General features: G+C 42.0%; 1 protein-coding gene across 1 annotated transcript in view; it reads left to right on the plus strand.

Annotated features, from left to right (window-relative positions):
• GTDC1 (glycosyltransferase like domain containing 1) overlaps window positions 1–22,216 on the plus strand; it is a 159,138-nt gene that overhangs the window by 97,827 nt on the left and 39,095 nt on the right. The gene's annotated exons all lie outside the window — the stretch shown is intronic.

Below are 22,216 nucleotides of genomic sequence, written 5' to 3' on the forward strand. Positions count from 1 at the left end.
ACACCTCCAGGTCCTTCTCCTCAGGGCTGCTCTCCAGCCATTCCCCGCCGAGCCTGTATTTGTGCTTGGGATTGCCCCGACCCAGAAGTAGGACCTTGCACTTGGCCTTGTTGAACTGCATGAGGTTGGCTTGGGCCCACCTTTCCAACCTGTCCAGGTCCCTCTGGATGGCATCCCCCCCCTCCAGCGTGTCTGCCTGACCACACAGCTTGGTATCATCGGCAGACTTGCTGAGGGCGCACTCAATCCCACTGCAGTGGTCTTAGCTGGAAGCGATGGGTGATGCCTATGACTAGGGTGTCATTTGAGAGAGTGGAGTATTCTCCTGGATAATTGTTGGATAGAAGGCTTTTTTTTTGAACCTTTATGGTTTAATAATCCCTTCCTAGTGTGTGTTCTGGAAGGGCTCCAATGTCACGGGTTGGATGGGTGAATCGTAGAATCTTTTAGGTTGGAAAACCCCTTTAAAATCATTAAGTCTAACAGTGGTTTGAGGGCAGGTGCTGCTGGGAGAATGAGATACAGTAATTGCAGGAAAATATTCCAAGGTGCTTTTCTGTGTTGTAAAGATCACCTGCGTGTTCCTTGGGTGTAACTTCAGCCCTTTTCATTCATGTGGCTGATTCAGAAATTTCAATATTCGTGTTGACTCCCAGACGCTGGATTTCCATTTGTTCGTTGTTGTTGGTTTTTTTTTCCCCGATGGTGTTAACTCAGGAAGTCAGTTACACTTTTCACTCTAAGCATCTAAGTATAAATTTAGCACAGAAGGACTGCAGACTTTTGAAATAGCCATCTCGGTCCTCTGTTGCTTCCTCCTGGGTCCTGATGTGACCCTCAGTCAGCAGCTGAGAACATACGAAGCTTTTCCCTGTGTTTCTGCTGGAGCGACCGTGCCATTTGTCACTGCCCTTTCTGCTCTTTGCTTTTGTCTGTAAGATGCTTAGTGTCTTCTGAGAGGTGGGCATTTTCTTCAGCCTCCTTTTTCTTATTCTAGTGCAAAACCTGTATTGTTTTTCCCCAAAACCTTGTTTGTGAAAGTTCGCTGCCTGTGTGACCGCCTGATGCACGTGTAACAAAACAAAGCACAGCTTCTCATCTGGATGGATGTTCAGGATAGTCTCATGGATGTACTGGTAGGTTTTGCAGGCTCACGGAATTCAAATGTGCACCTAGAATTTACTTAATACAAGTAACAAGACTTTACAGACTTAAATGCTTTAGAAGCTGCATTCCTTCTTTCTTAGGACCATATCTGACGATGAGTTTCGCTTAGCATTGCCTGTATCCATAGAAATGTGGCTCCAGCCATACAGTGAGATACTTTTCAAGAAGGTGGTTAAATGTATGCAGATAGCCTAAATGGATGCGAGTGGTCGAACCGACCTCAGCACCAATGAGGCTTCTTGTGTCCATATGGTGAAGGTGGGAGGTCATCTGGGAGCACCACAGAAGAGTTGGGGGGAGAAGTGCGAGTGCGGTGGGTGGTGCAGGATGACTGGCTGATGAGTTGGTTTTCTCTCTTTTAGTGAACTGTTGGGTTGCTGATCTAGTTTTTTTGCAAGTTGTGACTTGAAATTAACAGATAATACTGGAGATAGCTGGGGAAGGACTTTTTACTGGGGTAAGTAGCAATAGGACGAGGGGGAATGGCTTCAAACTGGAAGAGGGCAGGTTCGGATTGAACATTAGGAAGAAGTTTTTCCCTGTGAGGGTGGTGAGGCCCTGGCACAGGTTGCCCAGAGAGGCTGTTGAGGCCCCATCCCTGGAGGTGTTCAAGGCCAGGCTGGAGGTGGCCTTGGGCAACCTGGTCTGGTGGGAGGTGTCGCTGCCTATGGCAGGGGGGTTGGAACTCGATGATCTTCAATGTCCCCTCCAACCTAAACCATTCTATGATTCTATAATGAAGTGTACCCGATGTGGACTCTACCCCTCTAGTTCTGCGTTAATCGGTGGTGAACATCCTGTGTATAACTCGGGGTAGAGCACCAGACTACACGTTGCGTTATTACTGAATAAGAAAGTGAAGAAATCTCTTCTCAGAAGCTTAATGTGCATTTTAGCTGAGACTCTCCAGTTGAACATTTATTTAAGGTCAAGCAGAGGGCTGGCTGCGGCCGAGGAAGAGTGGAAGGAAATGCAGAGAATAGCTAAAGTGGTTGGTTCCTGGAAGACCCGAGTCTGTGAATCATCCATTTGGAAACGAAGGAGGAGAAAGCAGTGCCAATTAAATATCACAAAAGGGTTTGATAAGCGTCTAAACTACGGGGAGAGATCACAGTCTTTCAGCATCTTTCTTCCCTGCAGCTGCAATATGTAAACTTGGGAAGATGACCGAACATTGATACTTTAAAAGTTCAATAGTCACGCTTGTTATTGAATGAAGTTACTGAGAACTGACAGAAGAAAATGTTTTTGAGAGGAGTTTCCAAGTGGGGATTGTATTTCTAGTTTAGTGTGCAGCAGAACCAGCGCGTTCGAGCGGCTGTCAGATCTGGTAGAAAGAGAAAATAACTGCTCTGTGGTAAAATAGGGCAAAGGAAATAATCTCTCTCCTTCGGAACCGGTGGGTTTGGGTTTTTTATTGTTCATAGGTGCAAATTCAGAAGCCGCTCGGACCAAATGTCAGCTGTAATTTGAGTGCTTGGTATTTTAAATTTAGCTGCACTATTTCCACAAAAACTCTTGCGTTTATTCCTGGCTGCTTTTTAAACATTTATATATATTTTTCTGCCTTTTATGCAAATGCATGAAATAATGTCCTTGAAGACACTGAAAAATTTAAGTTGATCATTCTTGCTGAAATAAATTATCAAAATGTTAAAGAAATACATGTGTAGATAAATACAGAGCTTTTCTCTATATGCTGTTTGAAGATGTTTTCAGGCTGATTGTGGGCTAAATAATTGCGGATTTTCACCTTTGATAGCTATCACTGTGTTATTTTTATGAGATTTATTTTTTTTGATGAGTCATTGCTAGGCACCGAACAAGTAAATTAAGGAATAGTTTAAGGAGAGGCATATAGAGAAACCCCCAAATTGTTCATGAAGACTTTGCTCCAGGTAGCTCGTGGGGATAGCTTTAGTAGAAATAACAATCCGGGAAAGCCACAGGTAAACGAGACAGTGTAGAGAAAAGAAAGGATTGAAAATGAGGGGCATGGTGATGATCAGCTGAGAAAAGGGAGCTGAAATTCTGTTATTTTGGGGACTGTGACCTAATGCAGTGGCTGGTGAGCCAGCTCCAGCCATCGTGGTTCCTACTGCCTTGTCCGACCTTGTGCAACTGCGTCAACCGCACGGTCCTGCTTAAGTAGGTCATGTTACCACCAGGTCTGTTCTTCATCCATGGGTGCTGCAGGCTGTCACCTGCCCTCATCTCAAGCCTCAGCAGCACCCGTTGTCCCAATATCTTCCCACCTTTTAGCCAGGTCCATTTGCTGCTGGTGCACATCTCCCTGCTCCCGCTGTGGTTGGGTGCCATCGGGCAGGGAACCGCGCGTGTCACTCGCTGACGGGTGACAGGGCGAGGAGAGCCATGGGTGCTCCTCACCTTGCCAGCACTGTCCTGCAGCGGGAGAGACGGACTCTGAGACACAGAATCACAGAATCACAGAATCACAGAATTATCAGAGTTGGAAGGGACCTCTAGAGATCATCTAGTCCAACTCTCCTGCTAAAGCAGGATTGCCTAGAGCACATTACTCAGGACTGCATCCAGGCGGGTCTTGAAAATCTCCAGAGAAGGGGACTCAAATCTCCAGGGAAGGGGACTCAAATCTCCAGGGAAGGGGACACGAACCCCAAAGCCTTTGGCTGCAGCAGTCTCTGCTCCGAGCAATTTTCTGAACGCCCAAAGGAGCACAACCCCCATTAAAAGCACCACAACAAAACAGTGCTTTGATGAATCTTAAGGTGATTGCCTCTTAAGAGACTCTGAAAACTGGTTTTCAATTAACAATCTAGTTTACATAAAAGGCACGTATTGATGAACATAGTCCACAATTTTTTTGCTCAGTCCCATTATTCTCCGCTAATTCACATACAGAAGCCAAGATTTCCAGTGATCTCACTGTTTACCAAAATCCACGGTACTTAGAGGTTAATGGCGGTACTACTTTCTGGTGAGAATTTCATCTCCTGTTTTTTTTTTTTTCACAAAGGACAATAAAGGAAAAAGAGGAGTGTGCTTCCAGAAAGCACCCAAAGGTACAGCTGATCCATCAAGAATGAGCTGAATGCTCTTATGAGAGCTGGAAATTTCCCTAACACTGTTTTGGCATATAACGCTTTTGAATATGTGACAGCCAGTTATTTTCTTATTCGTATTCAGAACTATTTTCGATGCCAAATATTGCTGATTGACAAATGTGATATGTGAGTTGTCCATCAGGCTATGAACCCTTCTCCCGCATCGTGCTGCGCGTGCTCAAACTCCTTTTTAGCCAGTCTGATAAGAAAGTGCTCAGCATTTCATATGACCAGTGCAATAGTCTTTCTGCATGTCCTGGAAGAGCACAATATGTGTACTATAACGAGGATGCAGTGTCTTCCCGAACTCAGAAAATATTTGATTTGGAGAGGAAAGGGAAAAAGGGTCTGGGTAACGGAGACAACAGGAAAAGATGTGCAAGATGAAATACTGATCTTAGTACAAAAAAAGTGTCTCAGAACCAAAGGTGATAAATAAATAAAAAAGCATAAAGAAATTTAAAAAAAAAAAGGCAGAAAGAAATTAAAACAACATTGAGGTGTTTATGCTTATTGACGCGAGTACTGATGGAACAGCTCTTGAATTAATCAAGATCCTTATATATACGATAGTGTACCTTACCTCCAAATCAGAGCCAGTTACATTAGAACAGCTGATTACACTCATTGTGGAGGGATGTTATTTTTTTTTTTCCCCCCAGAAATTGATTCTATAAAAAACTGGCTTATTTTAAGAATTCTGACTTCAGACAAATAATCCAAAATTGATGCTTGATTGAAGCTAAAGAACGAAGCACAATTTATTGCTTGTTCAAAATTGTAGTGAGAATACTACCCTTCTGTTTGAAGGACCTTCTAAAAATATTCTAGTAGCTATTAATGGTAACTTGAGTGAGTTGGAGGTATATACATAATTGGTATCAGATTATTTTTTTTTTTAAATAAACCCTCAGTATTTTCATACCCATGGGGCTTAAAGATCACCCGATTGTGAGATACTTGATGGGGAACATCAAATTGTCTATCCAAACTTCTTCTAAAAGTTATAGCTATGTCTTTCCGGTCTGTAGGCACGTTCTGCTAGCAATATACTTAAAATATTTTTATTAATTTTATTCAGCAGTATAATTTTAAGCCTTCTCTTCTTGCTGAAACATTTTTTCCTTAATGTGTTAGCATGAATAAATGCCCACAAAACGCTGAAGTTAAAATCTGTGTCTTGAGTCCACTTTGGCTTAAGTGTCCCAGTGGGTTGGGTTTTCTATTAGTGAAGGACCGCAGAACATGAAAGTCCAGCTCTGTGCTGGGGCTGAGATTAGATCTGAATGCAAGGAAAAGCAACAAAGGTCCACAAAATATCTGAAATCTGCAAATATTTCCTGTACTTAACCTACACTTTCGTTGCGTGACTGTAAAGAACAGCAAATCTTTGTTCTTTCCCTCTCCGTTCCCATTCAGTCAGTTCAGAGATATAGGAGAAAGGTTTTGGGGAGCAAAGTCGTTATCAGTCTTCCTACAGTTTCCATCTGATTCTATCAACAGTGAGCACATCAAAACCCTGAGCTTACAGCCACTTTTAAACATCAAAAAAAGTTTTGTAAAAATTATTACTTCTTTTGCCAAGACAGGTTGGACCAGATGATCCTTGAGGTCCCTTCCAACCTGATATTCTATGTTTCTATGCTTATGTATACACATGTATATATAATACATAAATTAATATAAACATAGGTCATGCATGTGAAGTTCTTTTATATCTTTAAAGTTTAGCTGATACTGGGGTTGGTTCCATTTATGAAAACCTATTTGGACGTTTCCTGGGTCTGTATTCCAGAAGGTTCTGCTAGTTGTCATACTTCACAAAAAGAGAGGAAAGTCTCAGAAATGCCTCTCTCATCCTTGGTGCCTTGCCAGGAAGGTCTTGGTTTCGCAGCCTCGAGGTGCTCTGGTGGTTTTGCGCACAGATAGGACCGTTGGCCATAGGTTCAGTGATTCCTGTATGGAGAGTAGAGAAGGCTGTAGCATATGTTACTTAGAGCTCGAAATACGGCAAGAAAAATTGTTCGTGGCTTCTCACAGTTCAGCTCGTGATAATTTGAATCTGAAATAAATTAATAGAGTAATCCTGTTTGCGGGTCATCAGCTGCAGAGGTATTATTAAGAACCTGTGTCCCTGTTCGTTAGGAACACCTGTATGTAGAGCCATGTTATAATTGTTCAGACGTGCTGAACGGACTTCTCTGTCTCAAAACAAAATAGGAAATACAGATATATGGAATGTCCCAATCACCATACTTCTTTTTTTTCCATCTCAACAAGGTTACTCTTTTTGGAAAACCCTCGTCAAAGCACTCCACTCTTTTCAGTTAAAAGCCATTCGTATGGCGACAAACCACTGTTCTTCCATTTATATCTGTATTCATCCATTTAAACTCTAAAGCTTTCCAGCTTACTCCTTGGATTTATCGCCAGCTGGCTGCTCTGTGTAATACGAACATATTCTGACTGTGCATGAAACGTTTTGTCTCGTTTAACCCGTAATTGTAATGTTCACCCGAGGCCACAGCGCACCTACGTGGATTTAGCGCTGACTCTGCAAGTTCCCAGAGTCACGACTTCCCGTCTCCTCGCCGACGTACACCCTGCTGTTATTAGAGGAAAGTCAAGTCAGAAACCAACCCTCAACCCCAAAGCAAAGCCCCCGCAAACCCCTCCTGGAACGGAGTTGGGTGAAATGAATCCGTTCAAGGTGGTGGGCCAGAGCTGAGGCAGCTCGTGTGGGAGCGGTGCCCGCTTTTTGGCATTTACAATAAGCTTCGGAACGACTTTGTAACGCGAATGCTTTAATAGCGAGCGGGGAGGGGGAGGCGAGGCAGGGAAGAAGGCCGTATGCGCTTTTTTATTTCTTTCTTTTCCTTAAGAATGCTAGATTGCTGGTTTTCCCAAAGGCAGTCTGATAAAGCTATACCTGTTTATTAACAGATTTCTGCCGTCTGAGTATGTCAAAGAAATTCGCTGGAAGTGAAAGTCTGAAATGACTGCCCAAAAGTACTGAATCATCAATGAGAAGCTTACATTCGAAGAAAGCGTGAATGTTAACATTTGTTAGCGTACTTTGGCTTGGTAAGAAATACAATACGCTATTATTTTTTTCTTTATGCAACATCGCTGGGTACTAAGAGAGGCAATAGAACCGTTAATTAATAGTAGTAGTCCTGGATAATGTCATAATAAGCAATACAACGTATTAAAGCACATTTATTCTTGCCAGCTATCAGGAGGGACCTTTACATATTTTAAAGGCCCATTAGGTTTGTTTACATACTGGGTTGAAGCTGGTATGCTTTGCTTCCAGTGGAACTGCCACTGGCAGGGGCTGAACCAGACTTCAGTGCTCGACTCCGACGGTATTGAATTTCCCGACAGTTGTGCGCAGTCACTAATATACCGTCGGTACTTCAGGGCAGCCTGTCTCTCTGGGGTAGCGGGTACAACCCGAAACAGTGTAGTTCCCAAAGCTAGGGCGTCTGGGGGTTGCGTCATAAAAATGAAAATAACGGAAATTTTATATGTATGTGTATATATATATATATCTATCTCAGAAGCAATTTTCCACAATGGAAAAGGTGGTTAAGGAATCAAAAGCGTGCCTTCAGGTATATTACCCAACTGAACAACAAAAATGTGCCGGGCTTTGAATTGCCCTAGCAATCTGGAAAAGATTTTCCGACTGGAGCTATGTTAAGTGTTAATAGTGAAACCTGGGTACTTTTTCCTTTGATCTCTCCTCGAGCTCATATAGAATAATAGGATCAAAATAAAATGCCGTTTATGTGAACACCTTGTTCTTTTGATCTTGGCACCAAAAATTCTGTCTGCAGCTACAACCCGGCACACAGTGCATCTGCTCCTTTTAGTTGGACCTTCTAGTATAGCATAACTTTTAATAAACGGTGTCACAGCCAATTTTTTGTGTGGTTCATGAACTTAGTTGTAGTTTTTGCCCCAAGAGTCTTTAACTACATTTTTAGCAGAACCAAGAATAAGGTAAGCGGGAGCTGTAAACTGATGGCTTATGGTCAGTTGTGCGTATGTGTGTCGAATATACGAGATAAACATTTGTATGCCGCTGCGTGTCAAAAAAATAACGTTAGTTGTTCTTTGACCACTTGGGCAAAACTGTTAAATTAGTGTATTCTGAATAAAAGAATGCACAGGTACGTGACCCCAAGAACAGTTGGGGTAATTGCTGTTGCTGTAGGAGCTAGGTTTTGGATCCCCACTTTTTCCATCAGGAGGGTGATGTACCATGTGATGTCTGGTGTGGGAACCAAGCCTTCCTCGTCGTTGCCCACCTCTGCAGGAAAGACCGTAGAAGTATTACAGCTGGTGGTTATGGATCCCCTTTGCTTTTCTGTAGATATCTACAAGACAGATAATCCACATGAGCACCTGTCAGCTCTTTATTCCCTGAGGTTGGTGGTCGGGAGCGCGTCTTTGGAAGGCATTATTGCGAGCACTTAAAGTAAAGCCTCTTCTTTGTGCTCTTTCAAGTCTCTTACTGAGATTCTTCTCCACCAACGGCTTCCACTGCATGGAAACAGCTGTGCTGTGTTTATCGTGATGATTGATGGCATCTCATTGTGATCCCTGCTTCAGTTGTCGTAACCTCCAAGAGTAGATGAGATGGGCACGAAGCGCTGTGCCAAATGAAAGCAACTAAACCCAAGTCCTGCAGTTCACCGACGTCGTGATTGCTGCTGCCCAGGAAGAGGGATTAGCGAGTGTGGAGAAACACTAGCTAGGAGAGGTCCAGTGGCCAAGCGGTGTCTTGGGTGTCGAATGTCTCTTTCAAGCTTTGCCTCCCACTGTAATTTATATTTAGCTATTAAGCTTATTAGATGGGAGCAGTCAGCTTGTTGTACGCCGTATGCAAGGAACACCGCTGGGTAAGTGTTTAGGCTCTTGCTGAAATGGCAGCAGTTGAGGTTCCCGTACCTGAGCTGTCCTCCAGCGTGTTTTGTTGGGGGCTCAGTTGGAGCTCTGTAGTCTGTCATGAGGCAGGAGTTTTCCAGAGAGCCATACCCGTGGCTATAATCTATAACCCTGTTCTTATAAAGCGGTACAGTATAATTCATTATGTGCAATAAAGGTGCTTTGCCCTAGCCAAGCGAGTTTGAGTCCCAAAAGCAGCGTGGATGTATTTGGGTGGTACGGCACGAGGATGAAGGAAGGCATCCTGCTGAGATAAGGTCTCCGTGCTAACGCAGCCACTCTGCCTCCAGTCCTTCTGCTAATTAGTCCAGAACTGCTGTAAGAAAGGTTGCCGCTGTAGTTGTCTAAAATCCAGTATCTGCTGGACAGCAGCTCTGTGGAAAGGGACCTGGCAGTCCTGGTGGACAACAGGATGCCCATGAGGCAGCAATGTGCCCCTGTGGCCAAGAAGGCCAATGGCATCCTGGGGAGCATCAAGAAGAGTGTGGCCAGCAGGTCGAGGGAGGTCATCCTCCCCCTCTACTCTTCCCTGATGAGGTCACATCTGGGGCACTGCGTCCAGTTCTGGGCTCCCCAGTTCAAGAAGGACAGGGATCTGCTGGAGAGGGTCCAGCAAAGGGCTACAGAGATGATGAGGGGATTGGAGCATCTCTCTGATGAGTAGAGTCTGAGGGACTTGGGGCATTTTAGTCTGGAGAAGAGAAGACTGAGGGGGGATCTTATCAATGCTTATAAATCCTTAAAGGGAGGGTGCCGGGGGGATGGGAACAGTCTTCTTCCAGTGGTGCCCAGTGACAGGACAAGAGGGAATGGGCACAAACTTGAACATAGAAAGCTCCATCTCAACCTGAGGAGGGACTTCTCTCCTGTGCGGGTGGCAGAGCACTGGCACAGCTGCCCAGAGAGGGGGGGAGTCTCCCACTCTGGAGCCATTCCAAACCCGCCTGGACGTGTCCTGTGCCACTGCTGGAGGTGCCCCTCCTCTGGGAGGGGGTGGGACTGGGGGAGCTCCAGAGGGCCCTTCCAGCCCTCACCAGTCTGGGATGCTGTGATCTGTCCAACTCTTAATTTTAGCAGAATATGATTCCCCCTTCATCTTTCACCAGTTTTCATTTCCTAAGTCTGTGCAGTGTCAATGGTCCCAGAATTCCAACCTGCCTTTTGCGTCAATTAAAAGAGGGATGTGGGACTCTTCGGACAAGGAGTTAAAGTGAAAGAGCTACAAAAACTTGTAGGTTTTTCCCTGCAGTAAAACCGCGCTTGCCCCGGTTCTGTGGTTAGCGTGAAACAAATCGGCTCTGTCGTGGAGTCAGTGGGGTACAAGTTAATACAAGGTAGTAAAGGAATAATAATAAAGTAAAACAGAAAAGTCCACAGTCTTTTATGACAAAACCAGTATGATCCTGTTACAGTCTAAGGCCCTGCTGCAAATAGTATTTTCTGATGCCTGGGTAAGTCCAATTTACATATATACAAAGTGTATGAACAAAGTTATAGAAGTATGCTTAGTATTTTACTTTTTTTTTTTTTTTTTTTTCCTTGAAAGTAATTCGCTATTGTTCAAACTTTCAGCTTTCACTGGTTTTGTTTCCAAAACCCCAAAAGGAAGAGAAAATAACAAAAGTCCATAAAGGCAAAAGGGATATGTTCTCATTTCAGTTCACAGAATTTCCTGCCTTTAAACAATACAAATATATGCCCTTAGGTTTCTAACGCGCTGGAAGGATACCGAATCCTTGAAACAGATCAAATTAAAAGTGCGTCCGCTGCAGCAACAGCGAGTTTTACCAGCGCGTCCAATAGATCTCAAGAAGAATTCGCTGGGTTTTAACCGTGTTGCCAAGCCTTACAAAATCTTAAACTGCTGACTCCATAAGTGAATCAATGCTCCAAAAGAGCGAGCAAATTCTAAGCTGGATTGGGCACAAATAAAATCTGATGCTTAATAATTGTTCTCTACTCATTACCCGATACAAAAGTTATTTAATAGAACTTTGAGATGTATCCACAAGCAGAACAGACATGGCCGTTCGCTATGTCGAACCTTTTAAGCTTCCCTTAATTACGGTTATGTGTTCAACAGACCGAACGTGTTGCTGTGAGCATTCGGGGTGAAGGACGTGAGGAGCGCGGGGGCAGCTGGCAGTAGTTGTCACCACGTTGAGCACAGCAGGTTGGGGAATTGGTGTCCTGAGAAGTGGTGGCTTGGACTTAGAAGGAGGGAAGAACTGAAGGAATTTCTCCTTGATGTTATTAAATGCTTTTATTTTGCTTTTGTCATTTGCCTTCAAATGATGTGCTGGTCTTTCTTTCACCTTTTTGACCTATTTCAATAGAAGCCTCAAAGTACTGTACTGAGAGTACTGCTCTCCATGATCATTTGGGGTGTATCTATGTGAACAACATTCAGAGTTGTAGAAGCAAAGCACAGGGCTGAACAATCATGGTCAAGCTCTTTGCATCTCCAAGGTCTCTGTTTTGGTTTTGTTTTTATTTTATTTTATTTTATTTTATTTTATTTTATTTTATTTTTTAATCATAGGATCATAGAATGGTTTAGGTTGGAAGGGATCTTGAAGATCATCGAGTTCCAACCCCCCTGCCATAGGCAAGGACACCTCCCACCAGCCCAGGTTGTCCAGCCTGGCCTTGAACACCTCCAGGGATGGGGCAGCCACAGCTTCTCATTCATTCCAATGTCTCATCACCCTCATTGTGAAAAATTTCTTCCTAATATCTAATCTAAATCTCCCCTCTTCCAGTTTGAAGCCATTCCCCTTTGTCCTATCACTACATGCCCAAGTAAAAAGTCCCTCTTCAGCCTTCTTGTAGGTGCCCTTCAGATACTGGAAGGCCGCAATAAGATCTCCCCGGAGCCTTCTCTTCTCCAGGCTGAACAACCCCGACTCTCTCAGCCTCTCCTCATAGCAGAGGTGCTCCAGCCCTCGGATCATCCTCGTGTACTTCTTTGGTGCAGTAATGCTTGAGACTGTCCCACTACGAGCGGGTGTTAGCTCAAGTCGTTCACATCTGTGTCTCCTTACGGGGTGGGCACCATCCTTCCTGCTGTCCACGTGCAGGTATGTCACCAAGCTGGTAACTGCCAGCTCAAAGTGTATAAGGGTAACAGTGCCATTTGTGTTGATACTGTTCTCTCCTTTTTCCCAACAAAAAAAATGCATATTCCTCCTTTTGTTTTACAGTCTTTAATAGCCTCGGTAGCTCAGTGATGGGCCACCTGTGTTTTCCAGGGATTGGGTGGTGCAGGCTCCCCGAGGAAACTTTTGGTACCCGCATGCTGAAGGGCAGATGCTCAGCAATCTTAAATCAGCGTCACTGTCATCCTGATTTATACCACAAAAGGAAAAAAGGAAGTCCAAGGTTTTGGGGTTTTGGTTGTTTGGTTGTTTGGATTTTTTTTTTCCCCTTTGATGACCCTGCTACTAGAAGTCATAATGTTTTTAGAGCTTTCTGACAAAAACTTGATCTGTTTAGGACAGAACACTACTGCCGTTGTCGTTCTAGAGTTGGAGAGAGACTTCTGGTGTTTGGACAATGAGACACTGACCCACTGGCAAAGCTGGGATTAAAACTCAGAGTTTCCTCTAAACCCCACTGCCCAGCCGAGCTACAGCTGCGTACACGGTGAAACTTCAGCGGTAGTGCAAAAGAAGTGCAAATAAATCTAATATAGTAACACATTTTCAAATGCAGGTCAGAGTCTCTGCATTACCCACGGTCCAGCCCAGTTTTTCTTGGATGTTGTATTGATGACAAAATGTGGTTTGGATTTTTTTTTTTTTTTTGGTGTGCGTGCAATTATTATTTTTAATTAATTTCTCTAGCTTTTTCAGATAAAGCTTTCTCCAGTTAAACCTCCAAGTGAAAGTATTTCTTTCACGTTGCTTATTCCTTTCTTGGGGTACCTGAGAAAGTGTTAAATAATTAAGGTGAAATATGTGTTTTCTTGAGAAAGGCACAGAGGTTTGCGTTTGCGCGGTGGAGTGAGTTATCAAAAACAGATGTCAGCAAGTGGAACATTTTACATAAATTTATTAAAATCATTATTTACCTGTAAGTTATAAGAAGGGCTTAGTTGCACTAGTTTGTTGCCAATACGTCCTGCCAATAATCTGCCAAAAAGCAGCTTGCTGGCAAAATCACTGCAATGGTTAGCTTATGCTTGCACAGAACATTACAACCCTGAGTCAAATGAAAACCTACTATAAACGAACTCTTTGATGGTGGATTCGCTGGAATATGTTATTGATATATGGTATACAGTTTATATGGCTTATGTATACTGTGCAAGAAATATGGATATCTATTAAGGGTAACTCGATACGTAATCGGTTCAGACAGTTATTGCGTTCAGTATTTGCTATGAATAAGATCACACAGTGACCGTTCAGTTTTAAAATACGGACTCTTCACGTGCAGCCCAAAGCACTGGCATGCTATTTGTACAATTAATACGGAAAGGCCATTGGAAATGTAAAATATCTGACATCCATGCAGTGTAAATTTAAAGGCGACTTTTCTTCTAGGAACAATTTATACATTACATAAACTTACATTTTTCATCCAAGTATCATTTCGAGAATAGCAAGCTTAAATATTGGAGGCCATAGGGAAACATAATATTACGATAATGTTCTTTGGTGCGGTTTGGAAGGTTTTAGGAAACATTTGGAAGTATTTTTCTCATAAAGTCACTTAACTATTGAAGTGTTATGATAGCACTCCCTTCTGCATTGCGTATGTTAGAAAACAGCCTGTTTAAAGGGGACATCCATCCTATATATACTGATTAGAAGGATTTCCAAAAAACAGGAAATTATATGTTACAGGATCCTGGTATTAGTTTTAATTAAAAAAAAAAAAAAGAAAAGAAAAGAAATAAAAGACAGGATCATTTAAGGTGTGATATCGGTTTTCAAACACCCATTTCCAATTCTGTTTAGCAAGAAGAGATACTGTAGTGTTTGGAGCTATATGTGAAATTTGCATTTTCTAAATAAGCACTGGAGAGCTGAGCTGTTGTTTTTCTGTTTAAGTAAGCACTAATAAACATGACCAATCCTTTAGGATCCTAAAAAACCTTAAAAACCTTGCAATTCTCAGAAGCCTAACTTTTTTCCCCATGGTGTGATTCATTCTTTTGAACTTCTGCAGAACCAGAACTTTAATCAACAATTCCTAAATTTCTGGCCGTTGTCATCAAGGTGACTCTTAGTCCTCCAAAAGTGTAGCTGTTACCTTGCAGTGTCGGTGTAGCAGATCTACACAGTCATGATGTTTAATTACAGAGAAAATGACTTTGTTTTTTTCGGAACTATCAATTAATTCATGTTTTCATATCTTGAGCAAAATAATGCACAAGTTATTTTCATCTGCGTTATAAAATATGTATTATAGTTCATTACCATCTTTCTGCGAGTTTTTAAATTATCACCATTTCGTTGCTGAGAATGACGTTCTTAGAAATTGTAACTGCACAGATTCTTACATTTAGTGTTAAAGGATTTCGGAGAATTGAAGGTGTCAATTCAGAAATAACATATTTAGGGTCAAACTCTGTCTCTCTTGAGGTCAGAGAGCTTTGCTTTTGACTTCAGTGGGTCCAGAGTCTCCTTTCTGGTATTAAAATGCACAGTAATCACTATCTGAGATTTTTTTTTTTGCTGACTTAAAGCGCTTAAGATATTGTTGAAGTCATTTGTCAGGAGTAAATATGTAACAAAATGCAATAATCCAGCAAGTACTGGATTAGGCTAGACGTCCTTTTGGCTGAAATGATGTCCAACGAGAGCAGCAGCAGCACAGAAGACTCAAAACCAGGAAAGCTTTGACTTTGGGGGATACATTTGCTTTGGAGGAGTTTCACCTGCTTTCGCTCCTGCTTTGCGTAGTTTCGCTGCAGGCGTGTGTTTTGGAAGGTAGTACCTCTCTGGGTATTTTGGGGAATAAGAGTTGAAGAACGCTTTAGTTAAACTCCTGGTCATCTGGAACGTCGGCTTTGCAGCGCATCTTGAGCAGTAATCTCAATGTTAGAAATTCAACTGTAATATTGGGGAGAAAGTTGGTTTGACCATCCTCCTTATTTGGAGGTACAGATATGGCATCTTAAAGAATAAACTGCTATGAGCGTTGTTGAATCAGCGTGAAACTAGATTGGAAAGAAAAGCTAAGTCAAAGTGGGAATTTTTGGCAGTATCAAATATGGATACTAGATATTGTGGGATTTTGCTCAGAAATTATCCGGAAAAATAGGTGGAAGTTATGGTTTGAGGATTCTGAGAGTTATCCTGTTTCTCTTCTGCGCTCTTTACTGTTGACATATCTCCTCTCCTGCCTGTCTCATCTTCCTTCCCCACTCCGGTGGACCAAGTTACCCCTTGAGTCGAAACCAGCTGCCTGTGGTTGATCTGGCTGCAGCCTCTTTTCTTCAGGAGCATCTCTGGGTCCTGGCTGCTAGCCAAGCGCAGCGCCGGAGCAACAGGGGTTGTTGCATTCAGCTAAATTGTTGCCAAACCAGCAATATTCCAACTGATTTGTCAGAAGGAGGTCTTCTTCATCCTTGCCCTTGATGATAGTTAAAACTTGGCTGGACGAGGCTCTGAGCAACCTGGTCCAACTGGGTTGGGCTTTGAGCAGAAGGTCAGACCAGAGACCTTCAGACCTCAGTGATTCCCTGAGACTATTCTGTATTTCTCCTGTGTCGGGGAAAAGAGAAGACGAGAGAAGATAATGACAGGGAAAAATGATTACATCTCAAATACTTCCATACTTCTATATTTTGCAGGTCACAAACAGGTCTGTGCAAACCCTACTTGTTCTACCCAGGAAAACATATCTTCTACTGTGGGAGGACAAGCTCAGCTGCAGACCTTGTACTTTCTTTTGCCGTGCCCTTCCCAGTGCTTAATCTTGGCTCTGTTCAGTTTTCTTTCTGTTCTCTGTCTTTGCTCCTAATCCTTGTCCATGCTTATAAGCCCCTAATATTTATATGGCATTATCTGTGTTAGAGATTACCGCTGACAAGTAATCTCTTCTCTCTTCTGAATGAAGAATTACAACCATCGCTAAAGATGAGAAAGTGAAATTAGATCCCCGAAAGTATGTGACAACTTCAATAAACCCTAATATCAAATTCCCTAAATATGGGGAATCTTCTTTTGAGCTTTGAGGTTTGAACTGTAGCACAGCTTTGGGACACCTGATCACACTCAGCAACGCTTCTTTTTTTTTTTTTTTTTGCTGTAGAGCAAAATGTGACAGTAGTTGCGGAGTAAAAAAAAAAATCAAGAGAAAAATCACTGAACTGAGACGAGCCTCCCAGTTTTGTCGTTTGTTGCAATCTTTTGAGAAGGAGGTAAATACAAATGCAGCGGTTTTACTGCCAGCAGGTGATTCGTAACTTTAAATATAAAAAATATAGATGTATAAATTTATATATAAATATGAAAACCAATTATATACTAAAGGAGTTGCTGTCTGTTCTAGTTTGGCCTCCAGAGAACTGCTTTCACAGCCTTTTTTTTTTTTGTTTTTGCCTTAGAACAGAGTGGACAGAATTCTGACTTGTGAAAAAGCTCAGAGGTATCCGTGCAGCTTTGGTGTTTGTAGGGTGCTTGGCCAGTAACACGTGTGCGCGGTTGTATAGTTTTGCATATATTTGTAGTAATTGCGAGAATAAATTCAGCATGGGAACAGGATAAGTTCAAAGAAGCCCCGGATAAATTCAAATAAGCAGAGAGTGCAAAAGTGGAACTTCCCAGTTATGGCAAAGACAAAAATGACTGTCCATCACAACCATAATAAGCCAAATGAACTCCAGGTATTAGAATCACAGAAGCTCTCCACGAACCTCTGTGGTGTTTTAGGTCACATAAATTCTCCTAAAAATATCACAGTTAGCGAAGAGACAATTGCGGTCCTGTTTAAAGAAAGACAAAGGACATTCTCAGACAGTGAGTTTGTTAAATTGTGAGTTATGCTGTGATGGCGCATCGGTGATGAAGGAAACGTGGCAGCTCTGAAACGCGTGCGCTCCAGCCCCAAGGCCTGGGGAAGGCTTCGAAATAGATCTGATCGTAACTATCTCCCTTTGTTGTTTTTAAACTTTTTAATGGCTATGTAATTTAAAAAAAAAAAAAAGAAAATCCATGGCACTTTCAGAACGATCTTTAACTTTGCTTGCAAATGTAAATAAGGTTACAGAAGGGGCAGTTTTTTATCAATTCAGGATTTTTTTTTAGCTTATATCCATTCTCACAAATTATCCGGGCTCATCGAGAACAACTATGCAAACCACCGTACAACACGCAGAACTTCGATCGAACCTAAACCAGCACTCCGGTTAGTCTTTCTAATAGGGTTTCTATTCATCGAGCAGTGACACTGTGGCCCGTCCATCCTTTTTGTTGTTGTTGTTCTTAATAAAATGGTGCACAAAGTGACTCTTAGTGCAGCGAAAAGAAACCAAATCCCGTAAGTAATTTTTCATTAGGGCAAATGAAGCGCTGTGAATAAACGCATACGCTGTAACATGGCAACACGGTACCAAAGGGAAAAACGCACATGTCTGCTTCGGGGGAAAGTACATGGGTTTCCTCCGAGCGGGGTTTCATGGCATAAATGAAAAGAAAATATATAAAATATAGATTGGGGAGTTTAAAAAAAAAATCTATTATTCAAAATGGCAAATATTTCGATTGAAACTCTGACTTCTAGTATACGGAATTTTTAATATATGTGACCTTAGTTTAATTTTTAACCCATTTTTTCAACTAAAACAGCTATAGCTAGTATGCAAAAAGCAAAATTTTTTAAGCCTTACTCTTTTTAAAGTCTTCATGAAGTTTTAAAATTGACTGTTAAATGTATCCAGGATCCTCAAAAGTCTGAATAAATAGAAGAAAAACAGTTTTGAAAGTTTTGAAAACAAGTCGTGATACTAAAATTAGATATCTGAGTCTCTCACTGTTTGTTCTGAACTTTCAGTGTTTAAATACATATGAGTTACGCATAAAAGTAAAATATTTTCCATGTGTTTTTTAAATATAAGGGGCAGTACCTTATGGAATGTGTTGAAAGTGTTAATATTTGTATGCTTCGGTGATAATTTTTTTCTGGAAAGTTGCACATGTACAAAACTTCACTACCACAAATTAGTAATAACAATAAAATTCTGCTCCTGTATTAAAAATAGACTGCTATGGCATTTGTCTTACGTGACTAGTGCGTGTTGTAACTAAGGTTGAGAAAAAGGGCGCATCCTTCTCGGTAACTAAATCCTGCCTATCTGCTGCGGTAGCTCTCCAGCTTTTTTTTTTAGAATCAAAGAACGGTTTGGGTTGGAAGGGACCTTTAAAGGGCATCTGATCCAACCCAATGCCACGAGCGGGGACAACTCCAACTGGGTCAGTTTGCTCAGAGCCCCGTCCAACCTGACCTGGAATGTTGCCAGGGATGGGGCATCTCCCACCGCTCTGGGCAACCTGGGCCAGTGCCTCACCACCCTCAGCGTAAAAAATTTCTTCCTTATATCTAGTCTTTTAAGCCTATGTCTGCTCCTGCCCCGGGTCTGCTGTTCCATAACTGGCCTCTCTGAGGTTGCATCTTCTGAAATATAGACGAGGATTAAAAAAAACTTTGATGATCTTTCTGGGAGTAGACACTGGCTCCAAATAAAATACTGGAACGCTTGTTTTTTCTCCAGGTTATACACTTCTGGATGGTGATGTAGAAATTCTGCAAGCTCTTGATGGTTATAAATGGCCAAGATCTGGGCAGGTACTGGATGGAGTGATGACTCTGTCTGGAAGGCGGTAAAAAAGAAGAATTAATGTGAGTTTGGAAGAGGAAGAAAAGAATAGCAAAAATGTTCTGGAGAAAATATAAAGACAAAAAATGTGCTAACTAGACATTGTCTTTCTCCACCATGTGTTTGGGAAATGCACGTGAACAGGTTTAGAAGATTTTGTGTTGTTATTAGTTTATTTTCAGGTCATTTATTCAAGTGTCATAAAGAACATTAGCTGGCGGTTAGGGACTACAATATCCATTATATCATTCCAATCATGTGGACAAGTTTATACTGCATATGATTTACAATGGTCTTTCCGCAGTTAAAATTGTTATATTCAGGTACAACATTTTATACACGGTTTTATTTAGTAAAATCCAAGTGGCTGAGCACGGAGACGTCTTCCAATCAAAGTCCGAAAAATTAATGCTTTTACGTGAGCACTGCGGGTTGCAGCGAGAGCTGTTTATGGCTCTCTGCCTACATCCTTTATCATGTCTCCACTGTTGTTAGTAAAATATACAGAACTACTTTATGCCAAAACAATGGAAGTTAATGCAGATAACTTGGTCCAAAGTTAACCATCAAATAAATCTTTTTTTTTTTTTAAAACTGTTAAGTGAAATGGTGTTCTAAAACTTTTAAAAATTGTCAAGATGATGAATACTGTGTGTGTAATACAAGTAAATACCACGGAATTGATTGCACACACATGTCTTAAATAAGGGATATTAAATAGTTTATTCCAGAGGGAGATCGGTGAAGTTTTATCTAATATTATTAGAAATTCTGCAATGACGGATCAGATTTATAAGGGCTGAAAACCAAGAAGAAAACGTCTTCAGAAATAGAAATGGTGCATTGAGTGGATGATTGGCCAAGAGATTAAAGACAGGCAGGGGGATACAGCCCGCCTAGGTAGTCCGACCTCTCACACCTCAAGCAATTCTTCTTAGCGGCAATGATTTTTCGAAATCTATTAGTTAAATTTGGTTGGGTAAATCAGTCCTCTCAATTCAGTCACAGACTTGGTGGTTTAGGGCAAATCCCTTAACCTACTTCTCCTTCAGCTTTTCCCATGCGTAAATCTATAAAAGCGTATCCTCACAGGGATGTGTCCATACTTCAGCGGAGCCACCACCAGCCCGTTTTAGGTCTATAATTCAGCTTAGACTCTCAAAACACTGACATAAGTGTTAAGAGCATGTGGGTATGGAATTCAGCTGCACCGAATTTACGCTTTTACGCACTGAGATTCTGAGGGTGGCTGAGTCGCCGAGGTGGGAATGGTTTAACACAGGCTCGTTTGGGAACCTGTCTTGTTTGTAACACGGGTAATGGATTTGGCTGAGGCTGTTGAATGTGGTTGAACGACTTCTGGTTGGATCTACAGAGCAGCTCCAACGAGAGACAGAAAGCAGTGGCAAAAAAGGTAGATCTGTAGGTGGCATAGGTGATTTGGTCAGTGGCTTCAAAATGCAGCTTAGTATAGATAAATATGAAAATAATGCGCCAAGGGACAGCAAGCCAAATCAAAGAATCCACGTTACATGGAGCAGTTACACGGTGGCTGACTTTAGAAAGGAGATTTAGGTGTTTGATGAAAAATCGTCCAAGCAATTAGTCAACAGTACAACTGCAGTAAAGCTCACAGAGGGTGTGTGTTTGTATGTTGTAGTGATTTTGAAAAAAAAGGGTCTGTTTGTGTTTAGAGGTGCTCCATTGCGGGGTGAAGTGGATGATTTGGGTGGTTGGGAATATTTGTTTTGACAAAGAGGGAAGGGAGCGGTTTGTTCACAGCCCAGAAACGAGCTGTGATGGAGTAAAACTCTGAAGAACTGTGGAGGAGGTTGATAAAGCGGAGCAAACGTTGGCTTTAGTAAACAGTTCAGTAAACAGGGTGTAGTGTGTAAACATTTGGAAATTAAAAGGAAACGGAAAATTTAAGTGTCTCTACTTATCTGGGAGAACCATAATCACACTGAAAGGCATGTAAGTAAATAATATTTGGGCAAATTAACTTGAGGTACAGGCAGGCGTTTAGAGTGAGGATCCCATGGTGGCCATGCACATAGTCCTCTCCGTGTTAATTTAGAAGAGTCGTGTTTGAACGAAGGAGTTTCGCTGGAGTGTTTCCTGGGCATGGGCCGTAATTCAGTACTACTTTAAATCGAATAGTAGAACTAGATCTGCATAAAATGTGACATTTCATATATTACAAAAATGAGTTTGGTGGCCTCGATCTACCTGTGCAAATGCATCCTGCTGTTGGGAAGGGTTTTCTGCAGCGTGGACATCAGATGGAAGAGCCAGTGGCGTCTAATATTGTCTGTGGTATCTCCGGGAGGTCACGAGCAGCTCTGCCTCAGTTTCCCCATATTTGTGTTCAGTACTCACACCTGTGAAAAAACATGGGAGCGGTTGCTTTTATCCTATGGATGGATGTACAACTCAATCCTTTTCGCCTAGGTGTGGGGTTTTTTCTTCTAATTTGTAATTACTTTTTTCAGTGGGTCATTGTAGAAGTCAGGCAAGGCTAGTTGGATGAGCAGACCCACTTCCATGTCATGGTACGTGTTAGGCCCGTGTTATTAGGCAACACTCTTTCTGCGTTGGCTTTCATGGACCGGTGGTGAAGCAACTTGCTGAGCTCAAGCCTAGGCATAGACTAGACCTACGTTAGGTTGAGCACCGCTGTGTCTGGCATTTGCTACCAATCTTTGCTGTAGTCCTGGCAAAAATGCCAAGGCTTTTCGGGCAGAATTGCCTTTGTACTTCCCAGAGGGGTTTGCTTTATTTGATTTTAGCAGGCAAATAGTTTTGTTCTCCTTGTTGATGCGTGTGTGAGGTGGTTCAGTGGAGACCTTTGGCTTCTCAACCCAGTGAACCTGTTATTTTAATTCTCAGGTACCATATTCACTAAAATACATATGGACTGTATCATTTGAGCAACTTGGTCTAGTGGGAGGTGTCCCTGCCCATGGCAGGTATGATCTTCAAGGTCCATCCCAACCTAAACCATTCTGTGATTCTGTGATTCTATGATTTACTGAACGCTAGTAGAGTCGTTGCTTGGATGGCTATAAAATACCAACCATGTTTTGTCTTCTCATTTGCTATTCATTAATTAACAATTGCCAGGTGAAACTGAAATCCAACATAAACACAAGATAGATTTTTATTTTTTTTTTCTTTT

This window comes from Vanellus vanellus, assembly GCF_965231255.1.
Source record: "Vanellus vanellus genome assembly, chromosome: 5".
NCBI lineage: Eukaryota > Metazoa > Chordata > Aves > Charadriiformes > Charadriidae > Vanellus > Vanellus vanellus.